General features: G+C 34.6%; 1 long non-coding RNA gene across 1 annotated transcript; it reads right to left on the bottom strand.

Annotated features, from left to right (window-relative positions):
- Positions 1-1,040: 1,040 nt before the first annotated feature.
- LOC141449149 (uncharacterized) lies at positions 1,041-26,828 on the bottom strand. Its single transcript, XR_012455362.1, has 3 exons — positions 26,693-26,828; positions 3,567-3,746; positions 1,041-1,135 (listed from the first exon to the last, which is right to left on the bottom strand). It is a non-coding gene; the product is annotated as an uncharacterized lncRNA (long non-coding RNA).
- Positions 26,829-27,418: the final 590 nt, after the last annotated feature.

Here is a 27,418-nt window from a genome sequence, read left to right as displayed (position 1 = left end):
AATAACTTTAATTACTTTAATTAAATGTCAGATATGAATTTGAATTTAAATATTTACTAACAAAATCCCTTTTCAATTTATTGTTTTAGATTTAAAAATGTTGGATTATAATTATTATTATATTTTTAATTTAAAAGAAAAAAACAACGTTCAACTAAATAAATTAAAGTTTAGCTTGTTAAACATTAGTAAATTGTTTAATATAATAAAAATTAGATTATAGACAATTTCAAATATAAAAATTAAATTTTCTTTAATTTTAAATGGGATTAAAAATATTTTTCTGTTAATTAATCCGCATAATATTACAGCTTTCTTTTTTAATGTTACAGGTGTCATGATTATTTTAATGATGTATTCTTTATTCTATTTGTTCTACGTATTCTTTTTGGTCTGACCAAGAAAATATTCTATAGTTCACTTTGAGAAAACTATAAACTATAAACCTGTCAAGTAACAATGTTGCTTACGAGGGGGTACCCAAAAAAAACCGGATTTATTTTTTAAAAGCTATTTATTTACAAATTTTTTACAGAACAACCTTATCCCCTTCAAAATACTATCCATTACAACTAATACATTTGTCCCACCGGTGCTTCCACTGTTCGAAACATTTTTTGTAGTCATCTTTAGAAATGGCTGACAGCTCCTTCGTTTTTTTCTTGACCTCTTCAATGTTGTCAAATCGGTGACCTTTCATGCCCTTTTTCATGCGTGGAAATAAGAAAAAGTCGCACGGAGCCAGGTCAGGCGAGTAAGGTGCGTGGGGCAGCGGAACCATGCCATTTTTAGCCCAAAACTGTGTAACAGAGATGGCTGTGTGTGCAGGTGCATTGTCGTGGTGGAAGAACCAGTCTCCTGTTTGCCACAAATCGGGTCTTTTTTGGCGAACACTATTGCGCAATCTTTTCAAAACTTCCAAATACAAGGTTTGATTGACGGTCTGACCTGGGGGGACAAACTCTGAATGGACTACGCCTTTGGCATCAAAAAAGCAAATCAGCATTGTTTTGATGTTTGACTTGACTTGACGACATTTTTTTGGTCGGAGTGAAGATGACGTCTTCCATTGGCTCGACTGTTGCTTTGTTTCTGGGTCATAACCATAGCACCATGACTCTTCACCAGCAATGACCTTTGACAGAAAGTCTGGATCAGTTTCAAGCTGTTGTTTCAAAGCACATGTTTCAACTCGATGTTCTTTTTGATTGTCAGTCAGAACTCGAGGAACAAACTTGGCAGCAACCCTTTTCATCCCCAAATCTTCCGTTAAAATTCGCTGAACCGAGCTCCAAGATAACCCACTACTCTCTGACAGTTGATCAATTGTCTGTCGACGGTCTGTGAACACCAGCTCTCGAATTTTTTCAACATTTTCACCGATTCGGGCAGTTGATGGACGTCCAGAACGAGGTTTGTCATCAATCGACATGTCGCCATTTTTAAACCGAGTAAACCACTCGTATACTTGAGTTTTTCCCATAGCGTCATCTTTGTAAGCTGTTTTCAACATTAAAACACTTTCAGCAGCATTTTTTGCCGAGTAGAAAACAAAATTTCAGAGCTGCACGTTGTTCACTTAAACTTGCCATCATAAAAAACGAAAAAAGAACAAAACAGCGCTGGTAAAAACAATCACTGCAGATGAACAGAACAAGCCAGGCAGACAACACAGGCAGGACTGAACTGGCAAGGAATTGCGCTATACACGTCTAGCGGCAGAAATGCGTACTACATAAGCTCCATGCGCGGCAACGCAATTCCGGTTATTTTTGGGTACCCCCTCGTATATAAATAATGCGACTATTTCATCTATCACTACTCCATTTGGCTCTTTAAATTAGAAAAATTGTTGAAATTAAGGAACAATCTTAAATTGATGATAAGTTGTATTTTAATTCAATTATTTACTTCTTATTGGCGTTTATCTTACAATCATTCATGTTTAGTGAGTTCAAGCGGCCATCAAATTTTTCTTGAAATTGTTTAATCTATATTGTGTTTAAGATTTTTATGTTAATCATGCAAGCACTAGAAATTTAGATTGTAAAAAGTTTAGAGTGGGTAAAGATTAATTAACTTTGAAAGTTCATCGATGCAGAAAGTCCTTTACTCCCTCATGTTCTCTTGTGGACGCTGGGGGTGGATCTTGGCCAGGAATGGTATAACTTAACACAGAGCAACAGAATAAATGTGTAAAAAATATGTCGTTGAAGAAAAAAGCCAAAGGTACAGAAATAATTACGGAAAAAGAAATTAAATAAATAAATCGACCGAAAAAAGAGTAAATAAATCCAGACATCGTTTACTTTGGTTTATTCGCTTTGATCAATAAGCCAAATATACAGCTTAGAATTCTCCCTTCATGTACAAACTGAAGAAACTAACAGAATATCAGCAATATTGTATTTAGTTTTCTTTTTATGTTGAATAAAAACTTACAGGTAGATGAGAAGGTGGTAATGTGGGACAGTCTTTTTTTACCTTGCATATTTTGAACACTACTGAATTTAAAATATACTCTGAAGTAAAATCATAGATGTACATTATTTGTTTTTGTAAATTTGGAGTCCTGAGTGGATCACAGCAAGGAGTCTGGAATTACACTGAAAAAGTCTGTCTTGGTACCAAATCTGGTTTTCAGAAAGTTTGGTGGTAATATGGGACACACATAATAATTATAGTTAATGTTCTCGTTTCTCCATGAATTGTAAAATATAAGCCTTGAATAAGCCACAAAACTATATTTTACACAATTATTGTACATCTAGGATAAAAATGAGGGTGTATCAATTTTCTTAGAGAACTGTCAAGAAATCTTTAAAATGATCCTTTTAGGCCCTTTATAGTACCCTGCAGAAAAAAAATAAAAATTATAAGACATTAGTTTCGTCCTCAGTGCCACTTTTCACACTTGTTCGGCAGACGATTAACGAGATTGTTATATGAGACAACGCTGTCCCATAATACTACTATACACCGCGTACAATATAACCTCATTTTTATTCCAATGCACATTCATATTTGAAATCCATAATACTGGCAATTAAAACTCTCTACTTTCTACATTTTTAATGTCTAAGGGGGGTTATTCTAACTTTCCTCGGTATTAACCAAAAGCAGAGGAAAATCAACCTTAAGAAAACTTTTTAGCATTGTCAAAATCAACACAGTCCTCTCTTGGACAAAGCTGCCACTCGATTGTCGCGCTGCCTTCTGCAGCAGACAAAGCCTACCCCCAAAGAAGGCACCAAAAACTAACAGATAGAACTACTGGTTTTACAAAAATAGGGGTGTCACAAATTCCAACCCCGTCCCATATTACCACCTTCTCATCTATAGAAAAATTATTAGTTACTTTCTTTCTTTTAAAGTACCGTCATACTGTACGCTGGATACTTCAGCTGTATTAGAACTAATTAAAATATTTATTATTAGTTATTATAACAAGTGGTAATTAATGTTGTAATGATCAAGTGGCCGCAAGAGAAATTTTAGTTTAATGTTTCGAAACCCGCTTAACTCTACGAATTTAAGGATCATTGGAATTGAAATTTCTTTGTTACCATTATAATTGAACTGCGCTGGTTGTAACAGCCTTTAGGTTAATGCTGGCGCCTCTGATTAAGGTCCTCCCTTCTTTGGTGAAATAAAGTAATGCCTTCCCGAAAGGGGTCGCCATTGCTTGCAGCTTCCTGGGTGTTGCAATCCCTCGGCTTCCTAGCACAGTACTCCGTGCACTTTCACTATAAAATAGAGACACATTACACTTACACTACTCACATACACTACACACCCAAGGGCTTACCTTCCCTTGGAGATAGCTTTGGCAAAGGGAGTAAACCTGAATGTCCTCCTTTGTGACAGGGGTTGGGCATAGCGCCTACAACCCTATCCTGTAAAACCTTAATACATTTCAAAACCTAACCTTGGAAAATTGAGAGGAGTCTAAGGCGACTAGCGAAGATACTTTACTATTTTAATTTTTCATATTAACCATTAAATAAAAATCAAAGCCATCATGACTGAGAATCAACCCCTTCTTATGCAATACACATTAGCTTTGCGGATCTCGCAAATAACCAACCGCTCGACTACCTTGGCACATGTTAGATGAAAACGCATCGGGGTCTTCAAAATAGAATTTTAAGTGCTGTTAGCCAATATGCGTTTGTATTTTCCTTCTATGCGAAAGAGAGAAAATTTGTATTTCTTAAAAGAGATACGTCAGAGGAGATGCTCTATTTACTGACACAAAGCGAACTCGTCATAATACAATTACATTGTAAACCTATGTAAAAACGAAGAATTTATGTAAACATTACAAACTTACTTTCAAACTGTACTTTGCAATTCGACGATATAAGCTTGCCTATTTTCTTTTTTAAGCTCAACTATGGCCACACACCTTGCAGAACTATCTCCACCAAAACTATTGGCTTATTCGGGGACAACGTTTACTAGTGTTTAGTTAATATTTATTTGCAGCACTAGACTCTCGCAGAGCCTGAAGCAGTTGATTGTAGCATACGAGGTGTGGCTATTAAATAAAGAGACTGATGCTGCAACAGAACTATGCATGCGCCAAATCCTAACGACCGACAGCTTTGCAGCGTAAAGCCTTCTCTTTCGATTGCAGCGTCTCACGTGCTTGTAGGGAAATCTGTCTGACCGGAACCGTCGTTTGTGTAAGAAGTGTTAGTATCGTTTTGCCGAAAACATGATACTACACATGTAGTAGAGCAACAAATTGTCGAGAAATTTCACATGAAACTTGGTAAAACCTCTACTGAAATTTATCTTTTAATAAGAGAGGTTTATGGTGATGAATGTTAATCACGTGCGCGAGTTTTTGAGTGTTCAAGCGTTTCCAGGATGGCCGAGAAGACGTCGGAGATGATGACCGCCCGGGTCGCCCTTCCACGTCCAAAACGGATGAAAATATCGATTATAATTAATCAACATTACTACCGTGAGATATTTGCTTAACTCCGTGAAAGAGTAAGCAAAAAACGACCCGATTTGTGGAAGAACAAGTCATAGGTTCTCCCTCAAGAGAACGCGCCGGCTCACACTGCATTGTCTGTCAAGACGTTTCTAGCCAAGTACACGTCATGCAGGAGCTCACAGAAAACGACTTCCAGCACTGTTACGAAATATGATAAATTCGCATGGAGCGTTGTAGGGATAGGGTAGGGGTGTATATTAAAGGTGATAATAACTAAATATGTATAAATTTAATTTAAGGTCTTCTAACTAAATGGCCCAAGCCACTTTTGTTTCGTCCATACATCGAATTCTCTTCTCTTAATTTCTGGTCAATTTTTTTTCTTCTTTTTTTTTAAAGAGGATATTGTTAACTGCATGTGTAAATAGGTAATAAATGCCCAGTTCGAATCCTGCGTATGACTACCTTTTATTTGTCAGAAAGAACTGTTTATACTAAAGTATCAGCTCCTGTCCCCGTCCGCCGATACCTAATTGGTAGCTGGACGTTGAGCCCCGCCTGAAAAAATAGGTGATTACTTTTAATTAGGTAATAACCCTCCATTGTTATATCTACATTAATTAGCTTAGAAAGAATTTGAAAAATTTGTTACCTGTTCCACCCATTTATGAATATTAAAAACTGTAAAACTGAATTGTGACTTTTCTATGAAAGGTAGAAACGATTGTGAAACAAGATTTCATTAGATTTCCGCAGAAAAGTTTATTTTAAATTGAATCACTTTAATTAAATTAGAACAGAAATACAAAAGTAGGGAACAGTACTGAATGTTTTACGATTGGGAAACAGCCATACTGTAAACAATACGGCAATCCCATCGTTTGCGTAAATATACATTGCAGTCACAAACACATACAAAAAAGAAAAAGTGCAACAGATTACTGCAATTATATTGTGGTAATTCACTTTATTGTTCCTTTATTTAAACGCCTGTAAATGTGTTGCATTCATAACACATGAGTGCAAGTTAAATATTTTCCTTTCCTCTATTTCCTGAAAAATAAACAATGTATTTTGTTAACGACACCTTTTATTAATTGACTTTTAACGTATATTTATAACCCCAGGGCGTTTATATTTATTATTCGTGGTTAGAGCTTATATACGAACTAATAGCTTGGAAAGAAAATAATTACTCACATCTTAATTACAATTGTATTAACTGATCAAAATGCTCAAAAAAATGTAAAGTATTTTTTTATAAATATTTTATTGGAATTTACAACTGCAACGGTTGTTGCGACAAGCAAATATGGTACCTGATAAAAAATAAAATAAAAGAAAATCACGAGTGGAGAAGGCACCCAGTGAGTGTCTCCAGTAAGGGTGATTTGCTATACTGCTCTCACGATAAGAGTAGATCACGAGGCCATCTTCTCTTCAATCTCCTTAGAGGATTACCAGGTAATGTGAAGGAAGATAGGTGTTCTATGAGAGGGTTAGGATGCTAAAAAAATAAAATTTGAGAAAACGAGTGTTAGCAAGATCTGTAATGAAAGGGATTTTTGAGGTCATTTTGGATAGTGAGGTTAGATACATAGAACGAAGCGTTAAGAAGTTTTCGAAGTATTTTTTGACTTTAATGTCTGGAGGCGTAGTGGGCTGGAACTGGAACGCTTAGTCGATCCCCCATACTTCGATGCCGTATGACCAAATAGGTCGCAGTAACAACAGGTATAAGAGTCTTTTGTTTTGTAGATTAAGTTTCGAACGTTTGTCAAGTAGTCTGGCGAGAAGTTTGTAGCGTTGGTTAGTTTCTTGTCTTTTCAGTCTAGTATGGGGATTCCATATTGCTACGTGTTGTTAAGGTCAAAATAATGATAATAATACACTTTGAGTAGATGACATTTTGGTTCGATTACTGTAGTCTGTTCTTTGATTTTATTTTCCTAAAATCTCTTAGCTCACTGTCTGGTCCCACATATCTAATTAATTGTCTATAGCTTTTATCCCAAGTTAGTTACTTTCTGGGATGCCACACTTGGGGGAGCTGTATTATTAAATTGACATCTGAAGTGCACCTTTCAATAATTTATGGGCATTATGTAAAAGATTTTTGAAAAATATTGATGGAATTACGAAATAGTTTAACTAAAAATGCGTTTTTTATAAAAATCCCTAAAGGCAAAGAGGCAAAGATTTTGAATCGAACGACAATTCATTGATGTAAATTGGTTCACTCATTGATAATTTTAAAGATTGCAGTACTTCCCCGAGAGCAGATCGTCGCTTTAATGTTACGTAGGGGAGCCCTAACCCTATCATCCTACCAAATTTTATCAAAATCGGGCCAAGATTTACAGAGTAATTAGTAATAATAATTTAGGAGGGGGCCTTATATAAAGGGAGCTAACTCCTCTCCCATTCGATGTACAGCGTCGAGACCCCCCAAAGGCACGTCTACATGGCATTCCGAATCGAATGACACCTCATTCATGAAAATCGGTTCGCGCGTTTAGGCGCTACGCAGTTTACAAAAAAGGTAACAACAACAACAAGAACAATTTCTGAAAATGTCGTTTTTGCTCATTTTCAGCAACTTTTTTCTCGAAAACTATTATATATGTGTTGTTGCAAAAAATTGCAGTCATAAAGGGGGATTTGCTTTACATTATTAAGAATGTTTTGGAATTTTATCTTTTATAGAAAAAGAGAAAAAAATTGTCAAGGTTGGGTGTTTTTCAACGTTACGCTTTTTCGTGCACTTTTTGACAATTACCCATATACAACTGTCTTACCGGACAGTTTTAATAAGTTTTTAGATATTCGCGGTAAAGAATATAGAAGGAATTTATAAACTAGGAATTATAACAGCATATCTATGTTTTTGTATTTTGTTCTTATATACATACTTTTATAGAAAAAGAGAAAAAAATTGTCAAAGTTGGGTGTTTTTCCACGTTACGCTTTTTCGTGCAGTTTTTGATGATCAACCCTTATACAACTGTCCTACCAGACAGTTTTAATATATTTTTTTTTACGAGGATTAGCCTTTTAAAGGGCTGGGTCCCTAATCCTGCAATACATTGTGAAGACGAATTGTTTACTTACTTGACTATATTACCTTCTTGTCTAATTTATTTGAGGTAACTAACCGCTGTCTAAATGAAATTTACTAATTTGAATTTTAAATACTTGAAAGTATGAGAAATTAACGAAAGCGTTCAACACTATACAAGTTCTTTCAATAAATTCGATACTAACAGAAAATGGTGAAAATTAATTTAAACTGACTGATGAATATTTGTTAGTTATGTTAAAGTGGTGCGGACAGAACAGTTGCACGGCGCTGAGCTGGCCGCAAATGGAAGTTATAGAAGTAATTGTCTAAACTAGAGTACAGTTCCCACAAATGGTCTCTCATAGCTCCTCTTCACAGCCTACCAACAACAGTCTAGGCTGATATAAAAGCCAAGTCGAATTGCTGCCTGCCTGCCATCCAATAATTTCTAATTAAACTCAATCAATTGACTATCGGTCAGTCAGACAGGCTGACAACACCTTGCTCAAACTCATTTCAATTACTTCCACATAAACTTTTAATTTTACTCTTCACATTTTGTCTAACTAAACGTACAAGTTTCATTTAACATTATTTATAATTTTGTTTTATTATTTATATAGTTTACAACTAAAGCAGTAATTAAGGAAGTTTATTGTTGATAAAATTTGATCAACAGTACTGACTGGTCGTTAACAGATTTCTGTTATCGTTACTAAGAAACTTTACCATATTTGTGATGGGAGATTAGCTTGAAAAAGTTAGTGGATAGTGATTTTTTCTTCAGTTCCAAACAACTGTTTCCTTTACTGTATGAGTACCCTTCGGAATACATGGGACGAAGTCGGCCTCTTCCCAGTACCTTGTCCAACGCAGCGCGCTGTGCCCCTCCCAATTTATAGTCCACCTTACTTCCTTTTACAAAAAGTAGAGGAAAAGTTCATATTTTAAAATTTTAAAATTAATTCCATGAATAGCTAGTAGTGTTATGAATCACTGGGCAAAATATTAATTTGGGACGACAATGGCTTCATTGTTAAAAAAATTTAAGACTAAAGCTCCTTTTCATGGAAAATATATTTTAATAAAATTAAAGTAATAAATAAATTGAAAATAGTAATAATGAATCAATGAATCATAATTAAGATTTAAAATATTGATTTTGAAATCATTTTTATAATTAATAATTATGATTACAGTAATTATTCATATTAATTATAATAAATTATTTTAATGAAATTATGCAGTTAATCAAATTATACAAAAATAATTCAATTCAATATCTTTGTTCAAGAACAGTCTTCTTTAGCTGAGATAACAGTCTCTTTAAGTTGGTTTAAGTCGGCAAAGGGCTTGTGATGGCGTAAGGGGTTCGGTAAAGAGACTGGCAGCTCGTGCCAGTTTGCAACGACCCTATGGAAATCAAATCCAAACTTCACTACAACTTCTTGAGTGGGCAGTAGAAAACATCACCAACATAGACTTTGCATATTCAACCCAGGAAGACTATGTTGAATCTGAGTGTTTTTTAAAAAATCGGTTTGCTCAAGCATTGGCTATTAAAGGAACACAGCAATACCATGCTTTCATTCCCAGAAGTGAATCCAAAATATTGGTTAAAAACTTCTCTATGAACTCAGAAGCTTGCGAAATGGAAGTTTCAAAATTCCCTGATAAACTAAAATTAGCCGACATATCAGGTTATATCAGTGTAGTCTATAAAGAAACTGGTGGCTTAGATATGTTTTAGAGAAAAATGAAGAACTTGATGAAGTAAAAGTAACTTTTCTTCATCCAGCTGGACCCTCTAAATCATCTCGTATCCAAGAAATGCCGATATTCTTTGGGTCTCAGTAGTGGATGTTTTGATAAAAATTGATCCTGTGACTCTGACTGGAAGAACTTACATATGTCCTTCTAGAAAGTGATGCATGTCAAACAAATGAAGTCTTTTCAAGCTTAAAATAATAAAGAGATCCTATTACTTAACAGTACGTTTTACTTTGGACTTATTAGTGGAATTATTATTAGCATTATTGTATTAACATGAATTCAGAGTTGAATTAATCGGATTGGAGCTTTAGTCTTAAATTTTTTTTAACAATGAAGCCATTGTCGTCCCAAATTAATATTTTGCCCAGTGATTCATAACACTACTAGCTATTCATGGAATTAATTTTAAAATTTTAAAATATGTACTTTTTAAAAAATTTAAATTTTAAATTTAAATTTAACAAACTTTATTTATCCTAACCCATATGGTGTCGCATATCACAGGAAAGGGCATTATATATGCTATAAAATGACACCAATCCCTAGTCTGTAGCTCAATTAGGAAAGCTTCTACAGTAATTCAAAAACACAGGCTTCCCTGTTTTTCAGCCCATTTTTGGCAACTTTACAGCCCTGTAACTCATAAACCAGTTGGCATATCACAGTAAAATTTCATATTTTTCCAAGTCTATACCAAATTTCCAAGTGCCAAATTTCAAGAAAATCCGAGATAGTGAGGTTCAGGCCCCGTGTTGATTTGACATGGAATGACCCGGATTTATATAAAGTAAAGTAAGGTATTTATGATATTACGTAAGATTCATAAAAAGATGATTTCCATAAGGTTTAAGGAAATCCTAACTGTCAGCATGTAACTCCCAGCAGCGCCTACTTCATTGTTAATTCCAATATATGTATGCACTACAAACAATGCACTTGATTTTAAAGTTTTGGGAAAATTAATTTACACATCGCATTAATTTATAGATTGCAAAAAGAAATAAATTCTTGCCAGATAGATCTAAAGCTTAATAATACGTAAAAAAGAAACTACATGGAAGAAGTCCTGCCCCGCCTACCAAGGAATCTTTATCTAATATGATGTATCCTGGAAGTCATCCTACTCCCTCCAGCAGGAGAAAGTTTTGAAAGCCGTCATCATGATGATCCCCTATCTACTCCTCCTTATCCCACTATCCAGGACTCTTCTTGTTCGAACAGTGTTGATCTTGGGTTCCAGGCTCCTTCTTTCCCCTACCCCTGGGGCTCTTTAAACCCTAATATATCCGCAGCCAATATCGGACACCCACCAACCTTGGGCTAATATCTATTTCCCTCTACCATACTTTATACCTGTTCTATCTTACTTATTCTTTCCTTCAAATTGTTATAAGGTTGTAAAAAAATAATAGATTAAGGGTACTTGGTCCTTTCCGCGCTACAAGATACTGTCTGGAATATAAAACCTTTTTATAAAAACTACTTTATGTTACATGTAAAATACACTACTAGAACTTAAGGCGAATATTAATTCACAATTTCGCCACTTTGTTACGCATTATTATTTTTTATTCTTTTTCACTTGAATTAGAATATTTTATGAAGACTTTTTTTGGTTTTTTGTAATCAGTACGTCACTTCCTTAGTTTAATTTTTAATACATTGCTTTAACCCTGTTAATAATAAGTTTACAAACTGACGCTTAGCGGAAAGATGTCAGCTATTTTAGTTTTAGACAATGTAATTTAAGTTTTTAAAGACTAAAAATTATTATTAAAATAATAATACAAAATTATTAGGAGTATATTCAATGTGAAATATCTGTGCGGCACAGAATTCTTTTAAATTTTCGTTACAAACATAATTCAGGCAATGATTTCTTACTATTCCCAGCTCGTGATTATAAGAATACAAAATGCAACCCCCACTGTACATCGTTTCTGGTTACTATTTTATCAACTTTGTTAACTGGAACTTCTACAGAAACCAGTAAGATCTTGATTTCTTCTTTTTATCTACGACTTAATCAACTTTCACAAAATAGTTTTCAAAAACTATCATTTTTTTTTGTGAAATAAACAATTATAAAAAAGAATCTTAACACACCATAGTAATAATAAAAGTCTATTAAATTCTTTTTCTACGTAGAAACGTACTATCATCATTTGAAATAATTTGTCTTACAAAAAATGACAGCAAACGTTTTTAAAATAAATTAAGGAGCTTAAGACAACCATGTTGGTCGTAGAAAAAGTCAGAGAAAAAGGTTTGTAATAAGACATTAAAAAAGCGAATTTAAATCATAGTATATTCTAATAACATTTCAAACTAACTAGGTTCGGAATGTATTAGCAGATCTTCAGTAATTTGATAAAACGGCTAATTTTTTTCCCACTTATTATATATTAGCCAAACAATTGTTTCTCGTTAGGTATTCATTATTAAGAAAACTTTTTCGTTAACTCATTTAGTGCCGAGCAAACTGCTCAGTAGAGAAATAAGCTTCGATCTATTGAATTCGAGGCTACAGGCAGAATGTTGCGGCGGTTTGTAAAGAATAATGGGCCCTTTGTAGGCCCATTCGAGGACTCAGGACTGAAATAATCCAAATTTGGATAACCCAAATTAGGCGGATGCACTAAGGTGTAGGACCTAAGACACAAATGGTCTCTATTGTACTCGAAAATCTGCAAACCTGAATTCAGAGAGTTATGTGTGTGTGATTGAATTTTATGACTGGATACTGGTCAGTAAAAGGGCATTTAAAATTAAGTTTAAATGACAGTATGATTAAGACACGCCTCAACTCTCCGATAGCTCTCGAACGATTTAAAAAATAAATAGCCTTTTAGGCTATCAAGTACTTCTGTAGTGAACTAAAGCCTAGTTTTTGGTATAATTCTTAAATGTTAAGTTTTTTTTTTTTTTTTAATCATTGAGGGAATTTTAATATGAAAGCGCCATTTGAATACTGAAGTACCTAGATTGCTATAAAAGACTAATAATAGCAAATTTTTCTTTTTCAAAATATTTTCTAGCCAGGCTTAGTCTTGTTTGTCAATAGGTAAGCTGCGCCATGTGTCAACACGAAATTTCTAGTTTCTTGTTCTGGATTTTTAAATTTTTTAGATATCTTAATGACAAGACATTTTCTATAAGCGTTTCATCTCTTCTTCCTCAAAAAAAAACTCAAAATATAAACTCTAGGTGAACACTCAGTTCTCTCAGTAATTTGACAAGATTGCAACACTTCTACTTACAAATTGCAGGAGGAAGCGAGCAAAGCAGTTATGAGAAATGAAGTGAATAGAACAAGACTGGGCTCCAGCGACTTGTTTAATCAATGATTTTGTTTCCGGCGCTGCTAAGCACGTGGCACAGTTATTTTTCATGGTGCTTTTAATTTTCTTCTCTTTCTCACCAATAATCCGTCCATAGAGCTAATTTTCTCTTGCAAGCGGAAGTAGCTAATATGTATATTGTTATTCAATAATATATGTGTTTATTATGCTTTTTTAAATTGACAATTAACAATTGTTACAACAAGTAAATGTGGTTGATGATAACGCAATATCAGGAATATTGAGTGGAGAATGCATCCAGTGGTGTCACTTTATTATAGTGAACAATTATTACACTGCTCTCACGATAAGAGTAGATCGTGAGGCCTTGAAATACCCTTGGAGGATCACCTGGTATTGCAGAAGAAGATAGGTGTTCGATTAAAAGATTAGGATTAGCTGCTGTAGAGGACTGAAATTTGTGAAAACTAGTTTTCGCAAGATCTTTGACTAAAGGAATTTTGAGTTCAACATTATGTACCTATGGTGAGGTTAGATTCATAAAATGGAGTTTTAAAAATTGTTCAAAGAATTTTTGACTGAATGCACAGAGAGTTGGAACGTTTAGTCGCATACTTGGATGCCGCATGACCAAATAAGTCGCCCAAACAGTAGGTATAAAAGTCTTGGCTGTTCTTTGGGTTGAGTTTTGTTCGTTTTTATAGCATAAGTTAACTTAACAAAAGTATGATTTATTAAATTAAAACATAATTTCAAGATCTTTATGTTAAGTGTTAAAAAGTTGTAAGAGTAATATTATTTTACATGAAACGTACGTAACAACCAAACTCATCCTTCCAGCGTTGAACACGAAACTAGCAATTTGTATGGCTTCATCACATGGGTGATTCCAGTGGAGTTAACCAGCGAAACTGAGGTATAAACTTTACAGCTTTACCCAGTATTGAGTGGAGATAATTAAATTTAACCGAAGCTTTGAGTATGAAACCAAGTAGTTCTACTGGTTAAGATGTATGCAGTCCCTAGGGTGTAGCTTGACTTGCGTCATTATAAACTTGCTCAACTAAATAATAAGTAGCCAGCAACTTTCAATTTATTGAAATATATATAATTGATATTTGTTTTAAGATAATTATTCATCATTACAATTAATATCTGGAAATACAATATAATTTTAGAATATTTGATTTTAATTGAATTTTTTTGAGTGTTTAATCACGAACGTCATTCCCTTTGAAGTTGAGTTTCCTTTCTGCTCACATCCGGATTTTTTAATCTGTTGCTTTTTATGCTTCAATTTTTTTAACAGAATTAATAATACTAACAATGATTTACAGAAGAAATCTAACTATCTTTTGATATAAATTGTGTACCAAAGTAAGTTTATGAAGCGTAAAATGTGTATTTAGTTGCTGAAAATAGTGATTTCTGTTTAGCATTTGGAGCTTCTGATCGTCTTTCTCTTGTTAGCGGACTTACGTAATTGAAAATCTGAAGTTTGTAAAAGAGAGGAATTGAATTTAATGAGACAAAGCCGGATTAAGCTGTCAATAGTTAAGCATCTATTTAATGTGAGAGTTAATACACAAACAGAGGTGTTAAATAAATTCCCAGCGATCTATACCAATTACCTCCATCTGTTCTACTCCTAAATATCATCGTTCCTTTTTAGATAGACTACCATCTATTCTGGAAACAACATTAGATTTGTCTAAATTAAGATGTAGGTCCACTGTTTACAATGCTTAAATAATTCGTTTAATACAGATTATGTAGACTTTGTTAATCGCAAATGAGGGGTACACCATTTTAAACTGACACTCTCAAGAATGGTGAACCTATCTTTACCCGTTTTATTTGTATAAACTTATTCTTAACATCAATGGTAACAAAATTTATTAATACAAAGTGATGGTACTTGGTTTAGGTGATGCCAAGGTAATACCTGAGGAATGAATTGTTGGCTGGAGTGATGGCGATTTGGCCAGAGTATAGCCCTTGGGAAATACAAAAACACTAGGCGCTCATAACAGTTGCTAATTGCTATTTCTAATTAAGTGAATTTGAGGTCGACTAGGCTCCTACGTGACTTCAACATTCAACATCCCCTCTACGTGATCTCTCTTTAGTTATCCCCTTCATTTCGTGGTGTCTACCCACTATCTTCAATTTATTTACTGACCTTTCATTAATTAATATTTTATGGTAATTTAATATTTTAAATTTAATGAACTATTTATCTTCTGTTTGTTTTTTCTCTCCGTGTTTAGGGGACGAATTATTGCGAAAGTTCAAATCTTCAAAATTTAGTTTTCCGCGCGAATATCCGTTTTTCATGTCATCAAGTACAAAAAAAAAAAGAAGTGTAATGGGTTTTATAGATTGTGGATCTAACTGACAGTTGTAAGGGTGTTTAGCGAAATTTTATGACAATAAAATTGCAGAAAACTGGACTTTCGCCACTACTGGATCCGACAATCATCTTCTGGATGATAGAAGCCTACCAGAAATGTCAATCGATTTTGTATTTTCTCTAGGCTTAATGACTCCTGTGATTTTCTTTTAAAAAAATGTTAACTAATTGCATAATTTTAAAGCTATAACATTTATTTCAAATATTTCCCTTGTAAAATTCATACATAAGGGCAAATGCGGGTGCATGCTGGGCAGACTTCCTTCTCTTATGTCTTTTAGAACACTAGAGCAGTGCTTCCTAACAGTTGTGGCTCTAGTAGAAGTGTGCCATGGCAAAAAATAATAAAATTATAATGGCGTTGCATTAAAATTAATTATAAGTTAAAATAGTATAACCTCATATTCCTGTAATGAAATAAAACATAAAATGATGCAGAAATACCGTTAGTTTCTCAACAAAACAAACCTAACGCTCAAATTGAAACACTTTCACGGTGCTTGCAAAGGCAGCCGGTCGCATTAAACACACTATTGGTCTCTTGACTAGTAACTGTTAACTAAATTAGTAAAATATGTCATAGGTTTCGTTCTTCTTTATTGACTGTTTAGTTTTTGTAACTTTAATCTCATTTAGAGGTGCTTTTAATCACTTTCTTTTAGTTCCGGATTTGCAATTTTACATGAATTACAGGCACTTCTTGACATCAATAATGGCATTAAAATAAAGAATTTCTTTGTCATAAGATTCATTGCTACTGTATACATGCAGTTAATTGTATTGACAGAGAACGGTATAGACGGGTGAATGATTGGGTTTGTTATTAATGTTGCCACGAAACTGCCTGCCACGAAAACTTGTATTTTTGTAGGATTGTAATAGTTTTGTCATTACAGCACTAGTTGAGCATAATAAGTCATTTTAAAATGAAAAAGGAGCATTTCAGTTCCAGTGTGCCGTTTACTGTTTGGTATCTTGACTATTGTACCACGACCAGAAATAGCTTGGGAAGTACTAATTTAGAGCAATTGTTCAGCGTCACTATTCGTACAGATATGTGATTATGGTAATCACTAAGTGATGCCGCTTGGAGAGTGTACCACTGTTTTCCAGGTCGATTTTTATTATTTTTGTTTCGGATGAAACGGATTCTTCAGTAAAAATCATCTGTTCGGGTAGCCAGACTACGTTGAAGGCGCTTAATACTTGGTGTCTCATTTCCTGACTGGTGTTTGAATGTTCTAGGAGACTGGAAGATTAAGGTTCTATTAGCATTTTTCTAGTCTAACAGTTAGGTCATGTGTGTTTTTTTTGGAAACAAATCGACCGATAGTCTGACAGCAGAATTGAAAGCCATACTCCTGTAACAGAACTAGCTGAAGGCGTGTCGCTTGAAATAAGGATGTTAAGTGTCCGGATAGAGGCAGCCATTCATCCCTATGAGCTTTGTGTACCGGACCTAAATCTTTAGCAAGATGTAGTGTGCTTTCTCAGACGCTAGATTGATTTTCCGTTGATTGGACATTGTGATTTAAGGAGAACAATCTGCATAAATTCCCGATCCTTCTGTTACTGTTTGCGAGATTGGGGGGAAGAAACTGCCATCTTGTGGTGGATAGTTTTAGGTGTTAGGAAGTCATGTTTAGAAACTTAAGCTGTTTTCCCTTAAAGTCATGGCTCAATTAGTTCAGTTAGCTGTGAATCTTAAGTGACTCAAGATTTTCATCCTAGACTCAGTCAATAGCTTTTTTCTTCTGACTATTGGCTAGCGTAGGTTTTGCTTCCCAATGACGAACATCAAACATATCTTTGATGTTTCCAATTTTTAATAAATTTCTTTGTGCTGAAGAGTTTTACAGTTCTTTTTTGGTCCCACTAACTATTAACAATACTGACCTACCGACTTCCACACAGGTTCGTTATCTAGGGCTTTACCTAGACAGCCGTCTAACCTGGAACCCTCACACAAGACTTAAAAGACAAGAACTGAACAGACATTACGGACTACTAAGGAGACTCCTTGGAATGAAATCCTCCATACCTCAAACGTACAAAACAAACACTATTACGACCAATATGGACATATGGAGCAGAATTGTGGGGCACCGCCAAACCATCCAACATCCAACCTATCCGATCTTTCCAGTCTAAAGTCCTCCGCCGAATCATTAACGCACCATTCTGTCTCCAACCGCACCCTCCATCATGATCTCAATATTCCGTAGGGAAATGAATTAATCCACTCCCGATTCCTAAATTTCTACAGCAAACTTTCTTGATCACCCAAATCCTCTGGCTCAATCACTATCCACATCGTCCCATCCTGACAATCCTCCACGTCGCTTAAAACGGCGTTGGCCACGTGACCTCATTGCCTCCTAAATCCCCAATAAGTTCCTAGAGAGTTCCAGCGCTGGCTGGTTTCTCTCATCCCGTCATCCTGGTTGTGGCACTGAGCCAGCTCTGTGGCACAATCAAATGTTTCTTTGTACTACTCTTTTGCTAAATGTATACTTTGTACAGTTGCAAATAAATAAACGTTTTGATCACTTTTTTCGAAAATGGTTCAAATGATTTCCAGCTTTTTGAACAAACCGCAGACACCTTGAGGCAGAAACATTTTTTAAGGCTACTCTATTTTCATAAAATTCTCTTTTACCCTTATCCTCTCCTGCAAAGTACCATTTTTGGTACTCCAAATTTTTTGTCTTTTAGTGTTAGTGTGTCCGGTATGTGTGTATTTTAATTTCATTAAAAAATTTATCATTTAATAAATATATTGCTTAGGTTAGAAAATATTCTGACAGGTAAAACATGAGAAACAATCTTCTGAGAAAGGGACAGATGTAATTTGAGGATGTGACATGGATGTCTCTGAAGAAGTATATGTGTGTGCATTTAGAAGGGTAGGCTAGAGGAGTATTGACAGAAGCTGCAAGTGACAGTGTTGCAGAGCTAGAGGTCGAAGACAGAGAGGATGGTCGCTGCGACCTTCCTAGCCGACCCCTGTCACTAATGGTAGTTCCAGTTTAGTAGTCTACTGGCTGACCGGAAACTGAAATTACAACGCTACAGCTATCTCCAACCGGCCCACTTCCCGTCTCACAATGCCATTTCCTATTTCCTACTTGCTACATTTCTATAGCTTACAACGGTTTCCTTACCGCATTCTTTCTATTGTTTTTATTTTTCTCCTTTACTTGCTTTTGCTGTAGTAAGTGAAAAATATTTATTAAGATAATGTTTGTTTATTAACAAGGTTAGAAAACGTCCTATTAATTTATCTTGTCCTTTCTTAAAAGGGTGTATTATAATTGGCAAGATTTTAATTTTTCTCTGAAAATACCCATTTTTTGGGGTGCACTGGGTAATTATACCAATTGTTCTTAAGACAAATTGGTGAAATCGAAGTATACTTTTGGGCAAAGTTTACTGAAGTGGGCTCCCTCTTGGGTCAAACTATGTTTCATTTAAGAAAATATTCAAAGAAGGTTTAGCAGGGCGCATCAATTTGAGTTGGGAGTTCAACAGTAGTACGTCACTAAGTGAAACTATCTAGTTATTAAAAGTGTATTGGGTTTTCATCTTAAATAACTTCTTTTTTAAATTTTTTTTTGGAATCATTACAGGAAAAAGGATGAGGAATAATATTTAGGTAAGTTTTTTTATATAAATCGGACAGGTTACAAGGCATAATTTTTAAACATGTAAATTGAGTTGGTAATAAAGTAATAGGTATTATGTGTAGTCTAACGAAATAACCTTTATATATCATAAAGATGGTAATAACCTAATTGGTAGCTGGACGTTAAGCCCCGCCTGAAAAAATAGGCGATTACTTTACTTTATGTGTAGTCTAACGAAATAACCTTTATATATCATAAAGATGGTAATAACCTAATTGGTAGCTGGACGTTAAACCCCGCCTGAAAAAATAGGCGATTACTTTACTTTATGTGTAGTCTAACGAAATAACCTTTATATATCATAAAGATGGTAATAACCTAATTGGTAGCTGGACGTTAAGCCCCGCCTGAAAAAATAGGCGATTACTTTACTTTATGTGTAGTCTAACGAAATAACCTTTATATATCATAAAGATGGTAATAACCTAATTGGTAGCTGGACGTTAAGCCCCGCCTGAAAAAATAGGCGATTACTTTACTTTATGTGTAGTCTAACGAAATAACCTTTATATATCATAAAGATGGTAATAACCTAATTGGTAGCTGGACGTTAAGCCCCGCCTGAAAAAATAGGCGATTACTTTACTTTATGTGTAGTCTATTTCCACTCTTAAACCGCAACTCTAACATAGACTTTTTTTAATAAAAAAACTCATTTATTACCTTACATCCGTCCAGTACTTGTCTGGCCCCTGTGTGGTCCAATACTTGTCGCACCAACTACGGGAAGTTACAAAGAGTTCAAAATAAATGCTTAAGGTTAGTTGGGTCACATCCTCGATGGACACCCATAGACAACATACATGTACGAGGGTCGTTTGAAAAGTCCGTGCAAAGTCAGAGAAATAGCACTACTGGCGCGTATCGAGGTTATGTTTAGTTAGTAGCATCTCTTGGAAGAACACACACCAAGTTTCAGCCAGATCGGTCTATTTCTTTGTGTTTGGCATTCGTTTGAATCGAGGAAGTCGAGTGATTTTCAAAAAATGGACGAAAAAGAATTTCGTGTGTTGATTAAACACTACTTTATGAAAGGCAAAACGCCTGAGGAGACTAAAGAGAAGCTTGATAAACATTAAGGTGACTCTGCACCTTCGATTAGAACAGTTTATAAGTGGTTTCAAAATTTTCGGAGTGGCCATATGGGCACAAGTGACGCTGAACGTTCTGGACGCCCTGTTGAGGTTACTACTCCAGAAACCATTGATAAAATCCATGATATGGTGATGAATGACAGAAGAGTAAAGGTGCTTGAGATTGCTAGTGCTGTGGGCATCTCGAATGAACAGGTACATAATATTTTGCATCAATATTTGGAATGACAAAGCTATCCGCAAGATGGGTGCCGCGATTGCTCACGCTTGACCAAAAACGAAATCGTGTGAAGTGTTGCAAGGACGGTTTGCAGCTGTTTCAGAAGAATCCGCAGGACTTTAAGCGTCGTTTCGTCACTGTGGATGAAACATGAATACATCACTACACTCCTGAGTCCAAAGAACAATCTAAACAATGGGTTACCAAGGGGGAATCTGCGCCAAAAAAGGCGAAGGCCGGAAAGATTATGGCGACTGTCTTTTGGGATTCGCAAGGAATAATCCTCATCGACTATCTGGAAAAGGGTAAAACTATTACAGGTGCATATTATTCATCGTTATTGGACCGTTTGAAAACCGAGCTGCAAGAAAAACGCCCACGATTGGCCCACAAAAAAGTCCTTTTCCATCACCTTTTGTAACTCCTTTTGTGTATCTATTTATATATCTAGTTTAAATTGTAAATAAACTTTTCAAACTCAAAAACGCGTTGCAATTAATAGTCTTCTTTTATTTTTTATTTCTGTTTAAACAGTTTTCTGAAAAATTAGTGGTAAAAACTAGAACTTTTTTTAAAAATAATAATTACTCAAAACTTTTTTGAAAGTAAAAAAAAAAAAAATTATAGCATTAGAGAATGATGTATATTATCTTTCTTAAAGTTTTGTAGATTTATTGCCAGACTTGTTGTAGTGTGTAAGAGTGATTTGACTTAGTTCAATGAGATAGCAGCGTTTCATCTGCCTGGAAGGTTCCTTCCGCTTCACCGTAGTGTTGGTGGCTAACCGGATTTATAAGGGTTACACTTTTACTTTCCTTCGCTTCTGATAAGAAGAAATATTGTCATGGAACCAGAGTTGGTACGTCTATTTTTGCCCTGAAATTCACTTTTCGAAGTGCCTTGCGTGAGGAAATGAGATTTTTGGAAACTGGTCTGTGTACCTGATTATACCTGTCCAATCAAACTAAATATGTTACATAAAAGGGGTAGCGGAATAAGAGGGGTCTGGCGGCCCCCACCGGTTTTGATACAATCGACCCAAAAACCTTGGAGGAGACCGAAAAAAAAATTTTTGAAATTTTTTCCGACCCTCTCCAACCCCATGAAAACCCGTAAACGAGAAAAATGTGTTTTTTTTATATTTTAATTTTTTTCGAGCGTTCTAATCATTTTAAAGCGGTTCCAACGCAACTAAAAATTTATTTTGGATGTGTAGATGTTCCCTGAATTTTTTCGGTTTTTACTGTACAGTTAAATGAAGTGAAACATAGCTTTGAATCCAAAAAAATCGTTAAAAATCGGGATTTTTTAAAAACAAGTCTTCGGCATTTTGGGCTGACTCGATGGAAAATGACGGCCTAACTATGGTTGAAAGATACACTCTTACTCTACAAAATGGCGCAATTGAAACTCAATTTGGTTGCTTGTTGTCTGCGATAACTCAATTTGAGTAAAACGCGAATTTAAAAGGTATGCGATTTTGGCCTATAAAATAAGTCACAATTCAATTAAACAAAAAAAGCACCAAAAGTAATGTTCGTATAAAGGTATTCTAAATCGCTGATCAAGAATTTGATGTCAAAACCACGTTTTGACAATTGACAGCTGTTAAAAATGCTGTCAACAAAAAACGAAGAATTCATTTTTTTTTAAATGCACGGATAATTGTTTTTATTTTCAATTCATTGAGGTACATAATTATAATCTTGAATTTGATGATAAAAGTATATGTTGATAAAACGTCATATCACATTTTTTTAGTTTGATTTTCTCGAAGATGTTAATTTTTTGAAATTTTTTTTAGCTAAAACAGAGATGCCACCAAAAAAACGAAAACTTCCAAATGATGAACCTGTAAAAACAATCTTCAAATCTTTTTCTGTCATTTCGGGAAAGTCTGATACATCGTCTGATGTCAATGGTTTGAAGATCCTGATGCTGACAAGTTTGAGAGTACTGATAATTGTCGTTCCACACGATCACGATCTTGCGGAAAAGTTTCGTGATGACTGTGGCTTGTTGATGGTAGATTCGGATCCGCACTGACTAGACGAGTTGAACGACGACATTTTCCGCACAGAACGTTTCCTACATCCACTTCTTTGTCCAGTTCAACCGAAAACAAGTTGACTTCTTCTTCTGAAGTAATGACTTTTTTTTGCCCGGTGCCGTATCGCAACAGTAGGTCGCATTTTATGCACCTTTCATCATTTGGAAGTTTTCAAATCCAATTCCTCGGATCCGAATCTACCATCACGAGCCTGACACCTCGAGCTGACTCCGCAGAATCACATTAATATAGTATACACTTATTTTTCCCACATTACTCTCTTATGCTCTTACGCTCTTATGCCGCTTATGCTCATGTTCTGATGTACTCTTAATCATTTTACACGCTCTCCTGCGATTGTATTCATGTCAAACCCTCCGAGCTGTTAACATCTAATTTTGCTGTTAAATAAAATTTTTTAAAAATCTCTTCTCTCTTTCAAATATCATAACTACAGACCCTTATGCTGGCCATTTTCGTCTACAAAATATATGTTCAAGTAGCACTGTAGATTGACTGTAATATCTATTTATCTATAATAATCAAACTATTAATTACAGGTGAAAAAGAAAAACGTTATAAAAAAAAATTATGAGGCTAAAAAATTCAAAACATTAAAAAAAAAAAATGCTTACACCAACATTCATCAATGATTTTATTTATTTATTTTTATTTTTAAATAAAAATCGTCGGTTTAAGTTCTTTCTTCGATTAAAGCAATTGTTATTTTATGAAGTAGTCAAACGTTTATAATAAGGTAATAATTATCTGGCTTTATCGCAAATCATATAGTTTTCTTCAATTACATTCTCAATCTAGGTGTTCTTCCCACAATGTTGTATATATGTAATATAAAGTAAATAAGATATGCATATTTTTAGGACAGCTAATTATTCCAGTATTTTACTATAAGTAAAATTAGGGGGACTAAATTAAATTACAATTGAGAAATCAATAATTGTTGTTAAATCTACTTGTGGCTTGTTGATGGTAGATTCGCAGGAGAGCGTGTAAAATGATTAAGAGTACATCAGAACATGAGCATAAGCGGCATAAGAGCGTAAGAGCATAAGAGAGTAATGTGGGAAAAATAAGTGTATACTATATTAATGTGATTCTGCGGAGTCAGCTCGAGGTGTCAGGCTCGTGATGGTAGATTCGGATCCGAGGAATTGGATTTGAAAACTTCCAAATGATGAAAGGTGCATAAAATGCGACCTACTGTTGCGATACGGCACCGGGCAAAAAAAAGTCATTACTTCAGAAGAAGAAGTCAACTTGTTTTCGGTTGAACTGGACAAAGAAGTGGATGTAGGAAACGTTCTGTGCGGAAAATGTCGTCGTTCAACTCGTCTAGTCAGTGCGGATCCGAATCTACCATCAACAAGCCACAGTCATCACGAAACTTTTCCGCAAGATCGTGATCGTGTGGAACGACAATTATCAGTACTCTCAAACTTGTCAGCATCAGGATCTTCAAACCATTGACATCAGACGATGTATCAGACTTTCCCGAAATGACAGAAAAAGATTTGAAGATTGTTTTTACAGGTTCATCATTTGGAAGTTTTCGTTTTTTTGGTGGCATCTCTGTTTTAGCTAAAAAAAATTTCAAAAAATTAACATCTTCGAGAAAATCAAACTAAAAAAATGTGATATGACGTTTTATCAACATATACTTTTATCATCAAATTCAAGATTATAATTATGTACCTCAATGAATTGAAAATAAAAACAATTATCCGTGCATTTAAAAAAAAATGAATTCTTCGTTTTTTGTTGACAGCATTTTTAACAGCTGTCAATTGTCAAAACGTGGTTTTGACATCAAATTCTTGATCAGCGATTTAGAATACCTTTATACGAACATTACTTTTGGTGCTTTTTTTGTTTAATTGAATTGTGACTTATTTTATAGGCCAAAATCGCATACCTTTTAAATTCGCGTTTTACTCAAATTGAGTTATCGCAGACAACAAGCAACCAAATTGAGTTTCAATTGCGCCATTTTGTAGAGTAAGAGTGTATCTTTCAACCATAGTTAGGCCGTCATTTTCCATCGAGTCAGCCCAAAATGCCGAAGACTTGTTTTTAAAAAATCCCGATTTTTAACGATTTTTTTGGATTCAAAGCTATGTTTCACTTCATTTAACTGTACAGTAAAAACCGAAAAAATTCAGGGAACATCTACACATCCAAAATAAATTTTTAGTTGCGTTGGAACCGCTTTAAAATGATTAGAACGCTCGAAAAAAATTAAAATATAAAAAAAACACATTTTTCTCGTTTACGGGTTTTCATGGGGTTGGAGAGGGTCGGAAAAAATTTCAAAAATTTTTTTTTCGGTCTCCTCCAAGGTTTTTGGGTCGATTGTATCAAAACCGGTGGGGGCCGCCAGACTCCTCTTATTCCGCTACCCCTTTTTATCTAAAAAAAAATACTTGTTAAAAACAGTGACGATTGTGATTGTACCGGAACTTAATATGTAAAAAAAATTAAGAAAATATGCAATTTTTGATTTTGACGTGACTACGTCTTTAAATTTGCTATCATATGGAGGCAATCCAAAAAACCTAATGATAACAAAATCTGGGGATACAGTTTGGCGTTATAGTTTCGAATCTATCGTCTACATCCAAAATTAAATTAGACCACTGGATAGCTAAAGGATCAAAGAATTCATTACGATAAGCAAGGACTGTGACACATCGCGCCGCCATTTTGAGATTATTTTGCTACGTATCGAAATTTGCAATTTGTATAACTTTGGACTCGGAGAAGCTACGATGTTCGTTTAAGTTTTAATCGTTAGCTCAATCTATCGATTGTGTATAAAACATTAGTGTAAAATAGTGACAGTGAATATAATAAGGTGTTAGAATAAAAAAAATATTATCAAAAATATATAATATCGGCCTATACGCGTCGAAAAGCCAATACCAAATACAGAAATCGAATACAGTTGGAAAGGGCTTCTCCAAGAACAATCGAATGTTAATGATAAAACACCATATGACCAAGTGAAGCTGTGCCGGGAACGTAAAAGAATGAATGCGGCCGAGCGGATCAACGACGGTGTCAGTACATCTGCAGCTGGGGCAGTTGAAATTATGCAAGTGGATGATGAAATCGCTTCTATATCGACAACGGACTGTATAGGCATAGATTATGTTCGATCGTCGATTTGTTTCCTTGATTTCATCCTAAATACATAGATAAAAATATTTTATATAAAAAATATAACCCGTTACATAAACGTATTCACGTACAACATCCGGCCGTGTCCATGACACAGCCACCGTTTTTTTATTTTTTTTTTAGCAAAATCGAGTATCTTTCGTATCGCGATTTCACGAACTTTTTTCCCGCATCTGCAACAGGATGTACTGGAACAACTTAACAGTCTCTTATATTTAAAAATTTAAAATTTGTATCATATGTTTAATTTCAGTGTTTTGTAAGGCTTGGAAAAATGACGATATAGCCTAAAAAGAACTAGAATTCAGTTAGCCAAAGCGCAAGTGCGCCATTTCCTGAAGTTCTATTCAGCTTGCTTAATCAACTCCAGTAATTAACTGCCTATCTCAATTAATACTCAAACCAATTACTTTTATTAATTAGTACATGGCTCAGGTTTTAGGGAGTGCTTTATCCTAAAAAATATTAACTTTTTCACAAATGTAATCTGGTATCAACTAATCAGTTAACTCTTGCTCCAGTTTTTGAGTTATATTGGTATCTAACTTAGATTCCAATTATAAAAAAAAAAAAACAGTATAATCTTTTTTTTTCTGAAACTGGTCTAACAATTTACTTCATAGTTGTTGTAATCTACGCAAAACATGGAGAGTTTACATTTGGTAACACCACAGAAATCGATTTTGTGGTTTTAAGGGTTTTGTGACGTTAGATTTCCATGAGCTGCAAAGAAACCACATTCAAGTACCGACATTTTGTCTTATTTGACAGCACGGTCTACTGGAAAAGTAGAATATGTTTATTTGTGATTTATAGTTTCATTTGCACCACTAACTTTATACTTAGCTCGTTTTACATTCAATTTAAATTACAGTGTGTTTTATTTGTAAATATAATCATGCTGCAGAGTGCTTCTAAAAACAGTATTTTTTGGGGGTAATACTCACCGCAATAATGCAGTCTACTCCTTTTAGCTTTGAATTTTCTATGATGAATCTTCTGCTGGGGATAAACAAAAAAGGAGTTAATAGTCTGGTTATATTTTGAAAGTAAATAATCAATTTAAATAAATACGTAACTTTAGCAAAGTGTACATGGAATAAATTCATGGGCAAATATTGCTTGTTTTATTCAAAATAAATGTTAACGTTTAGCGAGTAAAAGAGGAAATGAAATATGTTTAGCGAACGATGTTGCTGCACGAGAAAGAAATAGCAATATGGCGTGGCATTGCCGGTGGTGGGGTTGGGGAGAGGCACTTTAATTAAAGTTGCAAATATACCGAATAGGGCACATTAATCTTGTTGACACTTCACCGTTGGCAGCACTGTTTTTTTTAATTTTATTTATTTAAAAAAAAAAAAAAAACAACCTGTATTCACATTCTTTGAAAGAGACATACCAGTAGATACAGCAGTTCAACAAACTATTGAGTTTTTTCGTCCGTTTGTTTGTCTACATAAATTTATGCTAATTAAGTCTTCTTCAAATTCTATTGTTTATTTGCAAAACATATTTTTTTCAACAGTTGCCTTTTTTTGAAAATATTTTTTCAATTATACAATTATACTACCTTCTTCAAAAAAATCTATTTCCATTATATATTCTTTAAAATAGTGAAATTTCGTTTCTCTCTACTTTGGCCACCTCCACCAATAACGTTTTGAAATTAT

Source organism: Rhodnius prolixus, unplaced genomic scaffold (assembly GCF_049639745.1).
Source record: "Rhodnius prolixus isolate KJV_2025 unplaced genomic scaffold, Rpr scaffold_2, whole genome shotgun sequence".
Classification (NCBI taxonomy): domain Eukaryota; kingdom Metazoa; phylum Arthropoda; class Insecta; order Hemiptera; family Reduviidae; genus Rhodnius; species Rhodnius prolixus.
This window is presented reverse-complemented; position numbering and strand designations above follow the sequence as displayed.